Below are 18,632 nucleotides of genomic sequence, written 5' to 3'. Positions count from 1 at the left end.
ATTTCCATAGGATCCATGGGTTAAAAACTCCATGGACTGTCCATGTAAGCTTAGCCCATCCTAAGTGAACTTGGCCCATTCTATATATAAGAGTCCATATTTAATTAGTTCCTTTTGATCACCAAATTAATTCTAAATTAATTCTTGGTCAATACTAATTAAATAATATGATTTCATATTAATATATTATAACTTATAATATATTAATAAACCATAGACATACTATTCTCAAAAGACTATCCGTACAAATTGTTTCGGTGAAGTGCAACCCAAATGGACCATGCTACTCTCGGGTCGAGTATATACCAATAATAGTTATGGTCTTAGACATCTAATCCAACGGTCTCCCACTTGGATAAGTCTAAAACTATTATTCAAGTATGACTCCAAGATCCCGACTACCAATCGTAGCTCTTAAATCCGCTGCCAAACTCTGACCTAGTCAAATGACGTGTCCATTAGATAAGGGATCATATATTCCTCCATTCTAGATAACATATGGACTGAGACATGTATTATAATCATTCTCTCTGTCCATTTGTTGTTTCCTGATTTCCGATTTATGACAACTGAAATATTTAACAAATCAAATTAGACCAGGCTTGGCCAAGCACTTACGGGTGTCATCACTAAATCATCGAGGGGCCCACAAATATCGCTTTTATCCCTCAAAGGGTAAAAGGAATGGATAAACTTCGACCCAAATGTTTGCTTGTACTTACTCATCAAATTACACACAACGATATGTTTTGTAACAACCTAGTTACTGGTTGCGTTTACATATGTTAATGTGCAACTGACGTGCACCTACAACTCACACGTCTCCGTTTAAAGAATATAAGGTATTATCATCTCATGATCACTCATGATAAAATCCATGAAGTGATTCAAATGAGTGTGGGGTTAATCCAATACTCGAATCTCATTCCGAGAGCACTCATGAATATTACATCAACTTTTGTTATGTTTAAACACTTTAGACATCTACAAGCCCAATTCATGACAGTCTTGATTCATACCTACTTTCAAAGTATGATTGACTATGGAGAGTCTGAATAACCTAGTTATTTGGGAAGTCAAAAAATGCAAAGTGAAACACAAGAATAATCAAATCCAATATGGTCTCAAAACTTATGAATATAAATGAAACACCTTTTATTTTTCACCATATTGATTACACATTATTCATTGCATAATGTTTCGATTTATCAACTTAACACTTGAATTAAAACAATAGTTGTCTCATGCTCCAAGCATGCACACTATGTTTTCTAAACAATAGTTATGCCATACTACAAGTATGCACACTATGTTTGTCTATGATCCTTACTTTGTGAAATAGATCAATTGAACATGATTCCAATGATGCTCATTTCACAATCCCAAATCCTTACCGTAGATGTAAGAATATCAAATTCTTGTCATTTACTATAATCTATTAGATTTTAAACTTATATGCATTAGTCCTCTTGTAATGACTATGCACAAAAGTCATAAAGACTTGGCAAGAAACATTACAAATTATTCCAATGGAGATCAATTCCATGGAAACGAAGTCTCATATTCAAAGTACAATCCTTTGAACATCCTTCTTGCATTAAGTTTTCTAATCTTACACATATTGAATAACTTCCACCTATGGAGACATTTTCATATTCCCATTTTGACTATCACTTCTGAATAAGAGTTGACTCCTTTCATAATACATTACTATGGTCCTTTCCAAAAATTTACATCATACTTCCAATTGTTCATGAGCAACCAATATTTGGTAAACCTCAGATTATCCTCGAAAATTGCTTAATCATTTTAGTCATATCCAATTCTAGACCTTTTCCCCTCTTAATACTCTAGGCATTTGGAAAATTTAGAAAGGATAAATATTATAGCACATGTAATTGATCCTATACCCGAAGCATATGGGACACGATTTATGATGTCTCACATAAAGACATGATCCTAGACCAGTCTTTTGCTACAATATTTTGTATTTGTCATGTTTTCATAATTCGAGTATGAACAGGGATGTCATAGTCATAATCGAATTTTGCAATAGGATATATATATATATATATATATATATATATATATATATATATATATATATATATCCTTGACTAAAGATGATTAAAATCGCAATCTAAGCTTTTAGAATTGAAATGAAGTATAATTTCTTCTCCCTTAATTATAGCAAAACAACTTTTCAAACCCTGCATAGTCACGAATTGAGACCCTTTTGTTTTCTATAATTAACATTGCTAACTTGCAACACTAAACATAATAATCATGCTCCAACTAACATGATAATTATTATCATAACACTTATGCTCCCACTAGCTTTGACATATATCCAAAAATCAGCTGGACTTCTAGAAATCAATACTTTACTGACTTTCTTACCAAAGTTTAGATTTCTGATATGAGATGCTTTGATAAGACTTTATCAAAATCATACACCTTTTTCTTGGACAGCTCACATGTGTGTCTAAAGAATTTTAGAACTATGAAAAGGGATGTCGTAATCATAGTCTCAATTGTTTAGACCTTTGTCATTTCTCACAAGTCCATGTTAGTGTGCCGGTTAACCACACACGCTCCACTAACAACTTTGAGAATGCAAATATCACAATTGCTATCTACTTAAAATCTATTTAGCGAAAGCATTTCCTCACCATCATTTTCATGAATCAGAGAGAAACCTAATGACACTTAGATTTTATGGTGTATGTGTTCCTATCCATGTGAATTTGTCAAAACCATAATCACAAGACAAGGTTAGTGACATATTCAAACTCATATGGACCGAACTTGTTCAATCTTAATTTCATGCCACCTGGCAGCTCAAGGGCCTACCATGTCTTCCAAGTTGTTATGCAAGCAACCGAGAACTCATAGAACTCATACGCATAGTCAACTTTAACCGAAATGGGCATAAAAACAAGAATTATGTCATCACGATAGGTTATAAACCTCAAGTCGTGTGCTAGTGATAAACTACATGTTTTATTATTGATTACTTCTTGAAACTCTTTCAGGATCTTTAAGACTCCCAATGTCCTCTTGATATATAAGACTCCCTTGCGAAGAACCATTCCTTGACAAACAAACATTCAATAGATAGTGCGGATTCTTATCAAGACAAACACTTCACACAATTGGCCTTAGTTGGTCTTTGTTTTATCCAAAACATCACAACTTACCAATTTCAAATGTACAAGAGTAGAAAACATTTTACTCTACATTTGAGAAGTGTTATAAACCTTGTGACAACCCAAAAATTCTATCATATACAATAGATCAATTCAATCAAAGTTAGACTCGTTTTGCTATCTTTTAGCACTGTTTAGGGTCTATTTGAGTATTCTAAACCTAGTACAATCAAGGTAGGAGCCTAGAAATGGGATAACAGGATGCATATCAAACAAACTCGGGTCAAACACTCCAACATATGGAGTGTGCGGCCGCACACTTGAGTGTACGGCCACACACAAGTGTGTGCGGCCGTACCCCATTCCAGCCACACACTCCCACCTATAAAAATGGCCCTTAGTCATTTTTGAACACTTTTTCACTTCCTCAAGGCTAGAACTCGAAATCCTCTCAAGTATCATCCAACTTTTCACTCCAATCTTCAATCAAGTAAGTGATTCATCCTTGGATTAGCTAATACATGATCTTAACTAGCCTTCTCCTCTATTTTGATCCATGAAAACATCTATTTTTAGTCTAGAACACCAACAACACACAGTAGTTTTGGACCTTAATCACCCTTTCAAGCCTCTAAAACATGTATACACTTATCATAACTTGTTATATGCCAAGAACACTTGATGATATGCTTGAAAAACACGATTTTGTCACCTTCATAAAGGGTGTGCGGCCGCACACATCATGGTGGCCGCACACACCCTTTTTAGGTCCAAAAATGACAATGAACTCATTATAAGGCTAGAGCATGAAGTAAAAAACCTTCTTAGATGAGTCCTAAGGCCTTAAAATACGTTTTGACACACTTCATAGGGAGTGTGCATCCGCGCACACACCCTGGCCGCACACACTCAAATACAGTGTATTTTGACCATACACTCCTTTGTATATCCATATACCCCTTATATACAATCATATATGGTTGTAACACTTCAATATAAGTGTTTACTAGTCCCTAAGGTGGTCCCAGTTCAATAATTAGTTGTTACAAACACTAATTGTATATATATATATATATATATATATATATATATATATATATATATGTCATCATATGGTTAATAGGATTCGTTTGTGCTCAAGTCCGCAATTGACACTCAACTTCCTAAACCGATCTTACAGTCGCATCACTCATTGTAAGTGAGTTCATACCCCTTAATCAACGTTTTAAATGTTTTTAAATGCTTTTATGGGGGAATACAAGTTGAATCATTATAGTTCTAATATCAATCACATGTGATTTATAACTATCAAACAAATGGATTTACTATACTTTTAACTGTTTTATCAACAAAACTACTTCAAAATGATTATCAAACTCTTTTACATGTTAAACTCTTTATAAAACTTGGTCTTAGTTGACAAATCTTTACTTTCAATTCTTTAAACTTATATATTGTCAAAATCATGTCCAATACATATATAGTTATATAAGTAAGGTTTGAAGGACTTAGGACTGATAACTCACTTTAATTCTTGTTCCTTGTTTGGTTGTGGACTTAGAGTACCCTGTTGTGTGTCCGAGTGTCGTTTGATCCTTAGTTATATATTATGTATATGTGTATAGATATAAAGCTTTTACCTCAGTTCCATCACCTTTGGGTAGCAAAGGTGCATAAACTTACTAAGTCATTCAAATAACATTTCTAGTAAACTATAAAAGGTATAGTTTAGAGGTATACTACTTACTATTTTCTTGTACAATGAAACATACAAAGAGTCAGTTCATACATGAGTCAATACATACTATAACGAGAAACAATATATACACTACACTATACAAAAGAACATACTATGATAAGAATCAAAGAGAACATACTACACACTAGACAGAGAGAACTACACTAGTACATACAATTCATACACACTATATACTATACAAAAGAACATACTATGATGAGAATTAGAGAGAACATACACTACACTAGTACATACAATACACACATACTTGAACATAAATGTAAGGCACTACTTTGGGGCATGGCATCTCTGTCATCGATCGTTTTTGTAACCAGAGTCTTCTGAAGGGAGAGCGTGAATTCATGTATAGATCTATACTGGACTGACCGTCCTACACCTTGTTGTTAGCTACAGAGGGACCTGCAGGTCTTCGGGTGATGAATGTCATATCATTTCGACGTCTTCAAGCGTCATGTTTTACTAGGTCGATTAAGTATGGTTACAACTATATCACATTATACCTTAATTAACAACCGGTTTAAGGTAGTTAGTACAGTAGTAGTTACTATAACATAATGCAAAAGTACTTCATTATGTTCTCCATTACAGTTACTTTGTGACCTTCACATAAACAGTAATGTAAAAACTATATTTTATTAATGATAGTCACATTTGGGAGGAATACTCACTTTTACAATAACAAACATACAGTACATTTGATGCCTTGCTAGAAGGCTACTTTTAGTAGAAAATATAGGATTTTCTAGGAGATGCAAACATTTACTACAAACTTATACATTCAAACACTTATAAACATTTTCATACAAACAATGACACTAAAATGCTTATGAACTTTTAAAGCTGATAAACTCTTTCAAAATAACTTGTATTCTCAGGTCATCAGTAGACAGGTACCGAGGCCAGCTTTTGAGAAGATGGAGCACATTCAAGACTCATCTTTTATTTTGATTCATAATTTTTTGTGTCTTATAAACTATACAGAACACACTTGTATTAAAATACAATATTAATGCAATGGATGATGTTGTTTGCTTGTTTACTATTATTCTGTGTTGTGATACTATACATGACGTCCTCCGCCCCAGAACGTTTCCGCCATTCCGGTTTTGGGGTGTGACAAACCTTCTTTAAGATATGTCACTCAAGTTACAATCTTGGAGTATGACACTAAGAATTTTTTTGGAACGAAGTATGACCCATCTTCTTGATTTAACCATTTCAACAATTCATGATTCCTCTTCTTAGCGATAGGAATGCACTAAGATGTCCTTAGAGGATCAATTGTGATATGGTTTCTTAATCATTAAGATGATCATAAAACATGATACTAAAGTACTCTCCCATCTTTTCAGATTTGAGAAACTTTTATCTTTCTGCCTAATTTGATTCTTCTCATTCGTTCTACCATGCATTGAAACTTTTCCAATGTTTTAGAATTATATTTAAACTTGTAAGTATAACCATATTTACAAAACTTTAGTAAATCATGACGAATAGTCTTATCGATCTTTGTGGTGGACTTGACTAGTGCACAAGAATGTGTACTCGATACCTTAGTCCTTCACTTGACTCACATATACATGTGAATAAGGAATTAGTCTTAATTTTCCAAAGATGAAGATTATCATTCATTATAATACAACAAGCATGATTCCAAGTTCCTATCCAATTGAAACTTGGGTGATGAGAATCTTTCCTTATTTGGTAAATTTAGACACTACCACAAATGAAAGAATCAAATTCATATTTCCAATATTGCTAGAAACATACAAACATCAATTTTTCATAAATGCCATTGCAAAGAGATATAAAATAAAAAAAAAAATAATTTTATTTATTTATAAAATGCGGAAAAACTTTTTCTTACAATGCAATTACAAGTGAAAAACTATGCTATTACATATTTCCTAGCAATATATCCTAACTCCCAAGCAGTAGCTCATAAATCCGATCTTTGAACCATGCGATTGAAATCCATCTTCGCGATCAGATTCAGCATACTCTTCTTTTAAGTTTCCTTCCCTTTGCTTGATCCTGCAAAACATCAAAATGCAACTTAGTCACATCATGTATTAAGAATCATCAATTTGAAATTTAACAGAGTTAGATAGTATACTTACCTGAAGCAGAGTCAAACATTTTGTCTCTACTTTCTTTCAAATCTTTCATGTAATGAGGGCAGCTTCGCTTCCAATGTCCCTTCTCTTGACAGTAAAAACATACAGACTCTTTGGGAATGGTACGCGGGACTATCACAGACTTAGCATTTCTCTCTACCATTTGGTCAACCGGGTTGACCATGACCAATCCCTTTCCATTGGGAAGAGAAAACTTTTTCAGACTTCCAATGTTACCATTGTCAATGTCCATGGAAGTTTGAGAAGTAGATCTTCCACCCAAATTTACTTTTCCAGTGCGCCAAAACATTTCTAATTCAGTAGCAACAAGCAAATAAGTAAGATCAATAAGGGTCATGTCATGGTCTATCACATAGTAGTCCTTAATGAACTCACTATACGACTCAGGAAGTGATTGAAGAACCCAGTCAACAGCCAACTTCCTTGAGACTTCGACACCCAACACTATCAGCCTGTCAATATGTGACTTCATCTCCAAGACGTGAGAACACACAGGCCTTCCATCTTCATGTTTCATTACAAGTAGGGCTTGAGTGACCTTGAATTTTTCAAGTTTGAGCTTGTGGGTCAGGGAGAATAATTGGAGGAGTTGGACGAAGATAAGTATGATTTCCATGATCCAATCATGGGACATCATCTTCATTAGGAAAGCTTGATCCAAGAGATTTGGGAAGACCATAGTTGTCTGAACCAGACATCTACAATGGGAGAAATTCAAGTTAGTTGATTTAAGTCCTTAATAGAACACCCAATTTGAAATATTAAGGCTAGGACCCAACACAATATTTTATAACTTGGAAGTGGGATGTCGTAATCCAATCTACAAAATATTTGAAGGTAGCTGAATGATGATTCACCAATTTCCACTATAAAAAATGAAATAGGTATTAGGTTTTAATTGGATTGAAACTCCTAGATTTTTTTAGATTCATTGAACATTTCAATGGCTCGTTTAAATCTCGATTGTGCCCTCTCAAGTTTGTGACTGGGATGTCGAGGATCACAAACAAGGTGTGAATAACCATGCAAATTAACTTGGTACCCTTAATTTAATCACCTAATCGATGCGCCAGCTACCCACACGCGCTCCACCAATCTATGATAAACATTAAGTCACCCTTTGCCACTCTTACTAGTCCATGTTAGTGTGTTGGTTACCCACACACGCTCCACCAACGACTTGGTAAGGTACAAAGTGTAGTTTCATGGGTTAGCACCAAGTTCACATTTTCCTAAAGTAACTAAGATTGGGAATTTATAAAAGTTTTAGTTAATTTATATTTATCATTATACTTATAATAAGAATTATAGTCCTTGTCCTACCCGTTCGGTTAACGACCCTCCACCAGTCAAGGAAGCGGTGGGTGAGAGTCGACACCCATTAAGCTACCATTTTATAGGCAACAACCTTATACCCCCCTTATAGACCACCTTCGTGAATGAGGCCTACTAACGGTAAGACTGACTTGCTCTTATAAATATATATATATATATATATATATATATATATATATATATATATATATATATATATATATATATATATATATATTATTAACTTATAATACTATAAAGTATAAGGGTTGAATTTTAACTTTTAAAACGCTAGGGTTTGGAATCAAAGTGTGTTGGATACTTTACAAATTCCAAAACATAAGGGAAAGTTTTGAAACTATTCAAAAAACTTTTGGTTTGCATAACTTATGAGTTTAAAGTAGTTTCAATGAAAAAACTCTTCAAGTTCCTTAACTTGAGGACAAGTTATGGAAGACTTTAAAACATTTAAAAAATGAGACACTTCATTTTCATAACTTATGGAAATCGTATGAGTTTTAAAAATCATAAATGAGACTTTTCATATAACTTGATGACAAGTTACAAAAACACTTTTTATGAACAACTTTTCGATCAATTTGGATCGAAAACGAATTATCAAATAATTTTTCTATCAATCTAAACTAACTACTAAGAACAAGATAATTCATATCATCAATCTTCAAGAAATTAGCATGAACCTATAAACTAATACAAATCTGAAAATTATGACAATTATCTTTGAAATTCGATTAGCATGATCATTACCACATCAAAAACAGGTTTTATAAGTCCAAATCAGTTTAGGGTAATGATTCTAGTCCATTTCCAGCAGCAAAACTCAAAAATCTGCACACAGGGTCTCCTACTCGCTGAGTGCAAGAGCCTACTCGACGAGTAAGATGAGTTTATACCGGGACTCGTCGAGTCCCCCCATGGACTCGGCGAGTCCACTGAGCAGTGAACAATTTTTCGACTTTTTCAAGCATTTTGCATTAAGTATAATGAAAACAAGCCTAGCTAGTCTATGATACCACTGAAGCGTTTTGAGCATTCTAACACTCCTATAGTGTACATGCAACCCTAGAAACCTTGGATCTATGTTTTCTCTATTATACATGCAAATATGAATTTTCCAAGGTTCTCATCCTAACTAACATACCATGGGGTACTTGTAATATAAAACTTAGTGGGATGACATACCTTTTTCTTGTAGTTGATTCCTTGGAGCTTCAAGAGCCTAGCACCAATAATGTGGATGCCTCAAGTGGAATCACAAATCACCAAAACACCTTGGAAAACTTGAGAGAATAGTAATCACACTAGAAATTGGCCCACTCTTGTTTACTCTCACACTAGTTCCATTTCATGTGCCAAAGACCACTTTATATAGTATGGAGGATTAGGGTTACATTCATGTAAACCCTAATACCCATGACCTATCATTTCCATAATATATAAGAGTCCATATTTAATTAGTTCCTTTTGATCACCAGATTAATTTTCTATTTTTACTTTTTTTTTTTATATATAAGAGTCCAAAATTAATTAGTTCCTTTTGATCACCAGATTAATTCTTGATCAATACTAATTAAATAATATGATTTCATATTAATATATTATAACTTATAATATATTAATAAACCATAGACATACTATTCTCAAAATACTATCTATACAAATTGTTCAGTTGAAGTGCAACCCAAATGGACCCGGTACATTGTCAACCAAGTTCCAAACTTGATTGCCATACATGGACTGAGTCTCGCTGTCCATAGCTTCTTTCCTTTTAGCAGATTCAGGGCCTGCCATGGCTTCCCTATAGCTGTTAGGTTCATCCAAATTTACTAGTGTACTATCACTGAAAAATGTATCACCATTCGCAGTAATATGGAAACCATAGTAATGCTCATGTGGATTCCTATCTCTAGCGGAACGCCTCAGAGGTACAGACTCGTCAGTTGGTTTAACAGGAGTTTCCTCCTTAGGTTGATTGCTAGGGTTGGAGACTCCTTCACCACTTGACTCTTGAAGCTCTTCAAGGTCAATTTGCCTCCTACTGTTTCCTTGGTTTATAAATTCTCTTTCGCGAAAGACCCCTCTCCTTTCCACAAAGACCAAATTCTCATTGGGTATGTAGAAAAGGTAAACAAAGGATTTTTGTGGGTAGCCGATGAAAATATACCGTTCACTATGAGGTTCGAGCTTGTCCTGAGTCTTACGTCTCACGAAAGCCTCGCAACCCCAAATCTTGATGTGGTCTAAATTGGGAACTTTCCTAGTCCACATCTCGTGAGGTGTTTTGGCAACTTTCTTGGTAGGGAGTAGATTAAGGATATGGGCGGTAGTCTCTAAGGCATACCCTTAGAATGAGATTGGTAATGAAGCCCGACTCATCATGGAACAAACCATGTCTAACAAGGTTCGATTGCGCCTCTCAGCTACACCATTAAGTTGTGGTGTTCTTCGAGGTGTCAATTGTGAAACAATTCCACATTCCTTAAGATAGTCAAGGAACTCTGTACTAAGATGCTCTCCTCCTTGATCGTATCAGAGCATCTTAATGTTCCTGCCCAGCTAATTCTCCACTTCCTAGTTAAACTCTTTGAACTTATCAAAGGTTTCTGACTTATTCTTGATTAAGTAGACATAACCATATCTACTGTAATCATTAGTAAAAGTCACATAGAAGCGGTTAGCATCCCTTGTGACGGTTCTGAAGGGTCCACATGCATATATGTGTATAAGGTCCAACAAACCTTCACCCCTTGCACAAGTACCAGTCAAGGGTGACGTTGTCATTTTTCCAAGAAAACAAGACTCACAACTATCATCTGACCTTAAGTCAAATGACTCCAAGACTCCAGCCTTCTGGAGTTGGCCTATGCGCTTCTTGTTAACATGTCCAAGATGACAATGCCACAAGGATGCTTTATCCAAACTAGTGGAAGAATCAATATACAACACATTATTTCCTAAGTTGTCTACAACCGACACAGTTTCATATACACCATCACAAGGTAATGCTTTAAAATAAAGAACATTATTATAAAAAGCATTAATACCACCACATTCATTATTAAATGAAAAATTAAACCCTTGTTTGTACAAACCATGAAAGGAAATAAAATTTCTCGCCATTTCATACGAGTAACAACACTTATTCAAATCTAACATTAACCCACTACTTAGCAACAAAGAATAAACTCCAATCTTGGTGATAGTTGAAGCTTTCCTATTCCCCATGATCAAGTTTATCTTTCCTTGCTCCACGTCCTCACTTCTTCGTAGGCCCTGCAAATCAGAACATATATGAATACCACAACTTGTAACAAGGACCCAAGAATTAGTATGCGGTGAGTTATTAGAAAATATAGTGTAAATACCTGCATTGGTAGGTTTGACCTTCCCATACTTAACATCTTGCAGGTACTTGGGGCAGTTTCATTTCCAGTGCCCCTTATCATGGCAATAGAAGCATTCAGCTTCCTTTGGGTTGAAAGAAGGAGTGACAGAACTACCTTTGGTTCCACTCGAAGAGGGGCCATCAAAAAACTTTCCCTTGGTACCCTTCGAAGGGGTCTTCTTCTTTTTCCCTCTACTTTTCCTGATTGCCGAAACAGGGGCGGTGTTGGGAGTAGAAGTAGTAACAACCGATTTACCTTTAAGACCAGTTTTGGCGGTCTTCAAGAGTCCTTGAAGTTTGCTGAGTGTGATCTCCTCCTTGTTCATGTGATAGGTCATTCGAAATTGATCATAACAAGTAGGTAAGGAGTGCAGTATGATATCAGCAACCAACTCCTCATAGAAGTTCACATTCAACTTCAGCAAACGGTCCACAAGCCTCTGCATTTTCTGCATGTGGTCCGTGATTGTTTCTCCATCCTTCATTCGGGTTGTTATCATGGAAGAGATGATTTCATACCACTCTTGACGAGAACTTTGATGGTAGCGGTCCATCACGTCCATGTGCATCTCAAAAGGGTAAAAGTCCTTAAAGGACTTCTGGAGTTCAGCTGTCATTGTGGCCAACATGATACATGCCACTTTGGTAGCATCTCTCCCATGTGCCCTAAAGTCAGCGATCTCCTCTGGAGTAGCAGTAGACTCATCAATTTCTTTCAGCTCCTTGTCGAGGACATATTCCTTGTCCTCGTAACACGTGACCATCCTGATGTTCCTGATCCAATCATTAAAGTTTGAACCTTCAAAGATAACTCTCCCACAGAGTTTCATGAGAGAGAAGGAGCTGGTAAGGTTTGAGCCAGAAGTAGCATCGTTGGAAGACATCTGAAAAGAAGAAAGACAAGTTTATATTAGATATAGAATCCTTAATAAGACACCCAAATGTAATATTAAGGCTAGGACCCAACACAATACTTTATAACTTGGAAGAGGGATGTCGTAATCCAAGCTATAAAATATTTGAAGGTAGGTGAATGACGATTCACTAATTTTCACCATGAAAAACGAAATAAAGTATTAGGTTTTAATTGGATTGAAACTCCTAGATCTTTTGAGATTTAATGAACTTTTCAATGGCATGTTTAAATCTCGATTGTGCCCTCTTAAGTTTGTGACTGGGATGCCGAGGATCACAAACAAGGTGTAAATAACCATGCAAATTAACTTGGTACCCTTAATTTTTATCACCTAATCGATGTGTCGGTTACCCACACACGCTCCACCGATCTATGATAAACATTAAGTCACCCTTTGCCACTCTTACTAGTCCATGTTAGTGTGCCGGTTACCCACACATGCTCCACCAACGACTTGGTAAGGTACAAAGTGTAATTTCATGGGTTAGCACCACTTTCACATTTTCCTAACGTAACTAAGATTGGGAATTTAAAAAAGTTTAGTTACTTAATATTTATCATTGTAATTTTAATGAGAACTATAGTCATTGTCCTAGCCGTTTGGCTAACGACCCTCCACCAGTCAAGGAAGCGGTGGGTGAGAGTGGACACCCATCAAGCTGTCATTTTATAGGCAACAACCTTATACCCCCCTTATAGACCGGCTTTGTGAATGAGTCCTACTAACAGTAAAATTGATGTGATCTTATACATACATACATACATATATATATATATATATATATATATATATATATATATATATATATATATATACATATATATATATATATATATATATATTATTAACTTATAATAGTATAAAGTATAAGGGTTGAATTTTAACTTTTAAAACTCTAAGGTTTTGAATTAAAGTGTGTGTGAGTTTAATGGTCTATTAAAATTCCAAGACTTGAGGGCAAGTTTTGAAACTATTCAAGACTTTTCAACTTCATAACTTATGAGTTTAATGGTCTATTAAAATGAAGACTCTTCATTTTATGTAATTTACGGCTCTTTAATGACTCTTTAAAGAAGTGACTTTTGGTAATCCATAACTTTAGGACAAATTATGGACTCCATCAATAACATTTAGATCAAGAATTACATCATCAAACAATTTGCAAATAATTCCTATGATCTACCAAAACTCATAAGCATGAACATTCATATCAACAATTTCAAGAGTCATATAAACAAATATAAAACTTGAAAATTTGATAATAACCATTGAAATTGGATTAGCATAATCACTACACCATAAAAAACTGGTTTTCTAAGTCTAAAATAGTTTAGGGTAATGATTCTAGTCCATTTCCAGCAGCAAAACTCGAAAAACTGCACACAGGGCCTCCTACTCGTCGAGTGCAAGAACCTACTCGACGAGTAGGATGAATTAACACATGGACTCGTCGAATCCCCCCATGGACTCAGCGAGTTCACTGAACAGTGAACAGTTTTTCGACTTTTTCAAGCATTTTGCATCAAGTATAATGAAAACAAGCCTAGGCTCTGATACCACTGAAGGGTTTTGAGCATTCTATCACTCCTATGGTGTACACGCAACCCTAGAAACCTTGGATCTATGTTTTCTCTATTATACATGCAAATTTGATTTTCCAAGGTTCTCAACCTAACTAGCATGTTACGGGGTACTTGTAATCTACCTAACAACAAGTCATCTAGACATCATGTTTTCTACATGTTTGTGTGCCAGATTTCAGGTCAATCCAAGGATGTCTCATCTTTTGGCAGTCGAGAAAATATTACGATGCCTCAAAGGTACAAAGAGTCGTGCAATCTGGTACCCAACAAATGATAGTTTCCTTCTACATGCATACTCTGATTCGAACTATGGCGGTCTTCAATTGGACAGAAAAAAAACCTCTGGTGGCTGTCAATTTTTGGGTGGAAGATTGGTTAGTTGGTCATCTAAGAAACAAAATTGCATTCCACTTTTAACAGCCGATGTGAAATACATTGATGCTGCTAGTTTCACCTCTCAAGTTGTTTGGATGAAATTACAGCTTTTGGATTATGGTTACCGGTTCCAACAAATTCCAATCTATTGTGATTCTCGAAGTGTCATTGTGATTTCATACAATCAAATTCAGCACTCCATGAAGAAGCATATTGATGTACGATACCATTTCATTAAAGATCATGTTTTAAAAGGAAACATTGAACTTATTTTTGTTTCATCTGATGATGAAATTGCTGATGTCTTTACTAAGACGTTAGACGAAACCAAATTCAATGGTTTTCTGAACAAAATGGGTATGATGTTGCCTGATCCTCAATTCTTTCAAGAGGCTTGCACTCTCTAATGTTATCATCAGGAAGTGAAACAATTCCGAAGTCAAAACTGTTTTTCATCTTAGAGTAAATAGGATCGTTTTACATGTCTTTTTATCTAACCTCTTCTTCTAGTTTAAGTTGCACAGTTCACTCAATTTTTTGAAGTTCATGACCAATATAGTCACATTGGTATTTTGTTTGATCTCGCCTCAGAATCTATCTCAATAAGTTTGTTATAAAGTTCATCTTGGAATTCAAGTTCGAAATGGTAATGTGTGTTCGGCTCTTACCTTTGTCTGAGATCTGTTACTTCATGTCTCGGAATCTCAAAATCTTTTTAAAATATGTCCTCTAAGATCTTCTCACCTTTTTCCTATGATATTTAGTCTGACTCTGTGCAATCTCGAACTCTATATCATGTACAAGTATTTTCATTCTTATCTCGGAAGTATCTTATGACAATTCATCTCGGAACTTTTATGCTCCGAGATCACTTTGACAATTCATCTCGAAACTTCCTTGCTCCGAGATAATTTTGTTGAAAAGAAGTTCAAAAGGTTTTTCATTATTTTTGAAACATTTTTTCTTAATAACTCAAACGGTTATTTTTTTTAATGATGATTATCCTTTAATCCTTGAAAATCGCACTTTTTGCACACGTCTCAATAAAGTAAACATCTTTTCAATCAAACGACGATTTCCATTTTGCACATCTTGCCATAGTATTATTTCTTCCATGTAGGTCAACACGTACCAAATGTGGCAACACAATAAATGCGCTCCATTTCCATATACGGGTATAACCATTACACTTTCTTTTAACCAAACCCACTTTCCTTCAACCTATAAAAGGCTCACAAAACCCATTTGATACATTTTACAGCTCATCACTTCATTGCTTTTTCTCTACAAACTATTCTTTGAGCACTCAAAACCTGCAACTATGTCTTCCTCACAAAATGCCCACAAAATCTCCAAAAGTGCTCCCAAGAAGAAATCCTCCAAGGTTTCCGCTTCGTCCTCTTCTATTGAACCCTTCCTTCGTGATACTACTCAATTATTGTCCTTGGATCCCAAGGACTATGACGAGTCCATCCGGTTTATGATCGATTTCATATCCCGTCATCCCATTACTGTTCCTCTCATGAAAATCGTTGATCCACCAATTCCACTTCGTCTCCTCCACACCGCCTTTGACCGAATCAAGATCGAAAATGGAGTTCTTGAAATCAGGATAACACGAGATCGCATTGTGCTTGTTCCAAAACATATGTTTCTAAGGGCTATTGGGATTCTATAAAATCCTAAGGGTTTCATAGTTCAAGAACCATCGTCTGAAGAGTTTCAGACGTTTCTCAACCACATTGGATATGCAGAAGAATTTAAGGCTAAAAAGTTGAAGAAATCTGCAGTTCCTGGACTATGGACAGTACTCATGCACCTCATCCTTCGAGGTCTCTCAGGGAAACATGGAGGAATTGACACTATGAGCAAAGATTGGCTCTACGTCTTCTACAACATCTACTCCGGAAAGACGAACGTTGTCGACTTGACCAAAGTATTGTGGTAAGACTTTCGGAAGTTTGTTGTGAAGAGAAAGCCTCTAGAGATTCCGAGACCGAGATTCTGGGCTCTTACCATCCAACAACTCTACCGAGAGAGGCATGAACCAATTCCAGTCGACACCATTCTGAAATAGGTATTTCTGACCTTTAAAGAAATTAAGACTTATCGCCTTCTAAACCAGACATCTTTCGGACGTATACGTAGACTGCCTAAACACATTTTGGCCACTCTACCATCTGAGTCCCTTCATTTGAAACATCATTTAGAGACTTCGATTGTGTACAGCCCTATACAGTCTACCCTTGTCTCTATTAAGCCCACCTCGGATGTGGCCAAGCCAGTCTCGACTGGTGGAAAAAAAAAAAAAAAAAAAAAAAAAAAAAAAAAAGAAGAAGAAGAAGGTGGCCAAAAGAAAGACCTCTCCCTATAAACCAAAAGCCAAAAAGAGAGCCAAAGTCAATACATTCTCTCAAAAGGAATCTATCAAAGACAATCCGACTGACTCTAGTCATCCTTTCACCCCACCTGGCCACTCTTTCGAAGTACCCTTCAAAATTTCAAAACCACGTGCACACACTCACAGGGATCTCCACACAATCCACCCTCACCTTCCCAACAAGGTGATGTCGGTTTTGAACAAAGTTCCTTGCATCCCCCTAGAACACACCCACGAGTCATCTCGAATATCCCTCCTTCTTCTTCTACACACACATGATTCAAGACCCCTGTCTCGGATCCTAAGCTTTCCGAAGTTGGGGTAGTCCCTCCAACCTCGAAAGCCTCAACTGGTCTGATACCTGGCTTATGTAGAGGAAAACCAGGTACCGACGACCCCTATTGGTTAGACTTTGTTAGCAGGGATCACACTAGGAATCCGGAGCTCACTCGATCTCAAGTGGAATCAACTCTCACCTCCATGAGAAATCAAGCAATCCAGAGCAATACACCTTTGTTCCTCCATCTGATGATGTCACTGACCAAGAGTTTGCATTAGGAGAGACCCATCAAGACAAAATTTCAAAGTCCTCCTACCATGATGCATTACATCCAGATCCTGATGAGGTACATTATTTAGAATTTATGTTTGATGACGATAGTGTTTCCATTGTTTCTCCTCCAGTCATCTCTTCATTTCACATTCTTCAGAATCCATCTTCATCAAGGCCCATTTATGAATTCGGTCTTTCATCCTCGTCATCAAAGCCTGTTGATGAAGAAATCCAAGTTGATGACCACGTTCAACACACTCTCAGAGGTGAAACAAAAGCAAATTCTCCCAAGGAAGACCAATCAGCCACTATCAACAATCCTGGTCCTTCTGAACCTCCAGTCCATTAAGAGAGTGATAAAGTCAAGTTTGAGAGTTCCACCTCAGACACGGGCATCAGCTGAAAATTATGTTGATCCCTTTGCCTTGTTGGAACTCCGAGACAACATGTCTGCTGCAGTCTCTAAGGTTGAATCTTTAGACAAGTCGGTTTCCCAACTTGACTCTAAATTTGATGCCAAAGTGTCTGGTCTCAACACTAAGCTTGATGAAATTCTCCTCTCCCTTTCCGAAGTCAAGAGACCATGGACCCTCGGATGCAGAAAGGGTAGAAAAGCAGGATCAACTCATCTCCCTCCGACTCAAGCACACCATTGAGGAGGTTGAGCAAAAATACAACTCGAGTCTTGATCACTACCTCGACACAATCACTACAATGTTGAAGGTTCATGATGTCATGATCAGCACCACCAACGAGATGATAAAACAAACTCATGTCAGGCATGAAAAGTAGACTCAGAGGATGGAGAAATAGATCAAGAAGAAAGATAAGTTGAATCTCATTATGCAGCAAGTCCTCATCAAACTCCTCCGAGCCGGCTGGAATATAGTGGATGTTCCGAACAACAAGTTCGACGAAATGCTTTCCATCCTTGCCACTTTATTCGATCACCTGAAAACTCAAACTCCAACTCCAACCGCTAAAGCCTATGATGCCCTCACTCTACAAATAAACACAAATTTTCAGAAGGTGTTTGATCGACTCTCAGAATTTCTACA

Source organism: Lactuca serriola, chromosome 4, assembly GCF_051521515.1.
Source record: "Lactuca serriola cultivar US96UC23 chromosome 4, Lser_US96UC23_V15, whole genome shotgun sequence".
NCBI classification, from domain to species: domain Eukaryota; kingdom Viridiplantae; phylum Streptophyta; class Magnoliopsida; order Asterales; family Asteraceae; genus Lactuca; species Lactuca serriola.
Note: the sequence above shows the minus strand (reverse complement) of the source record.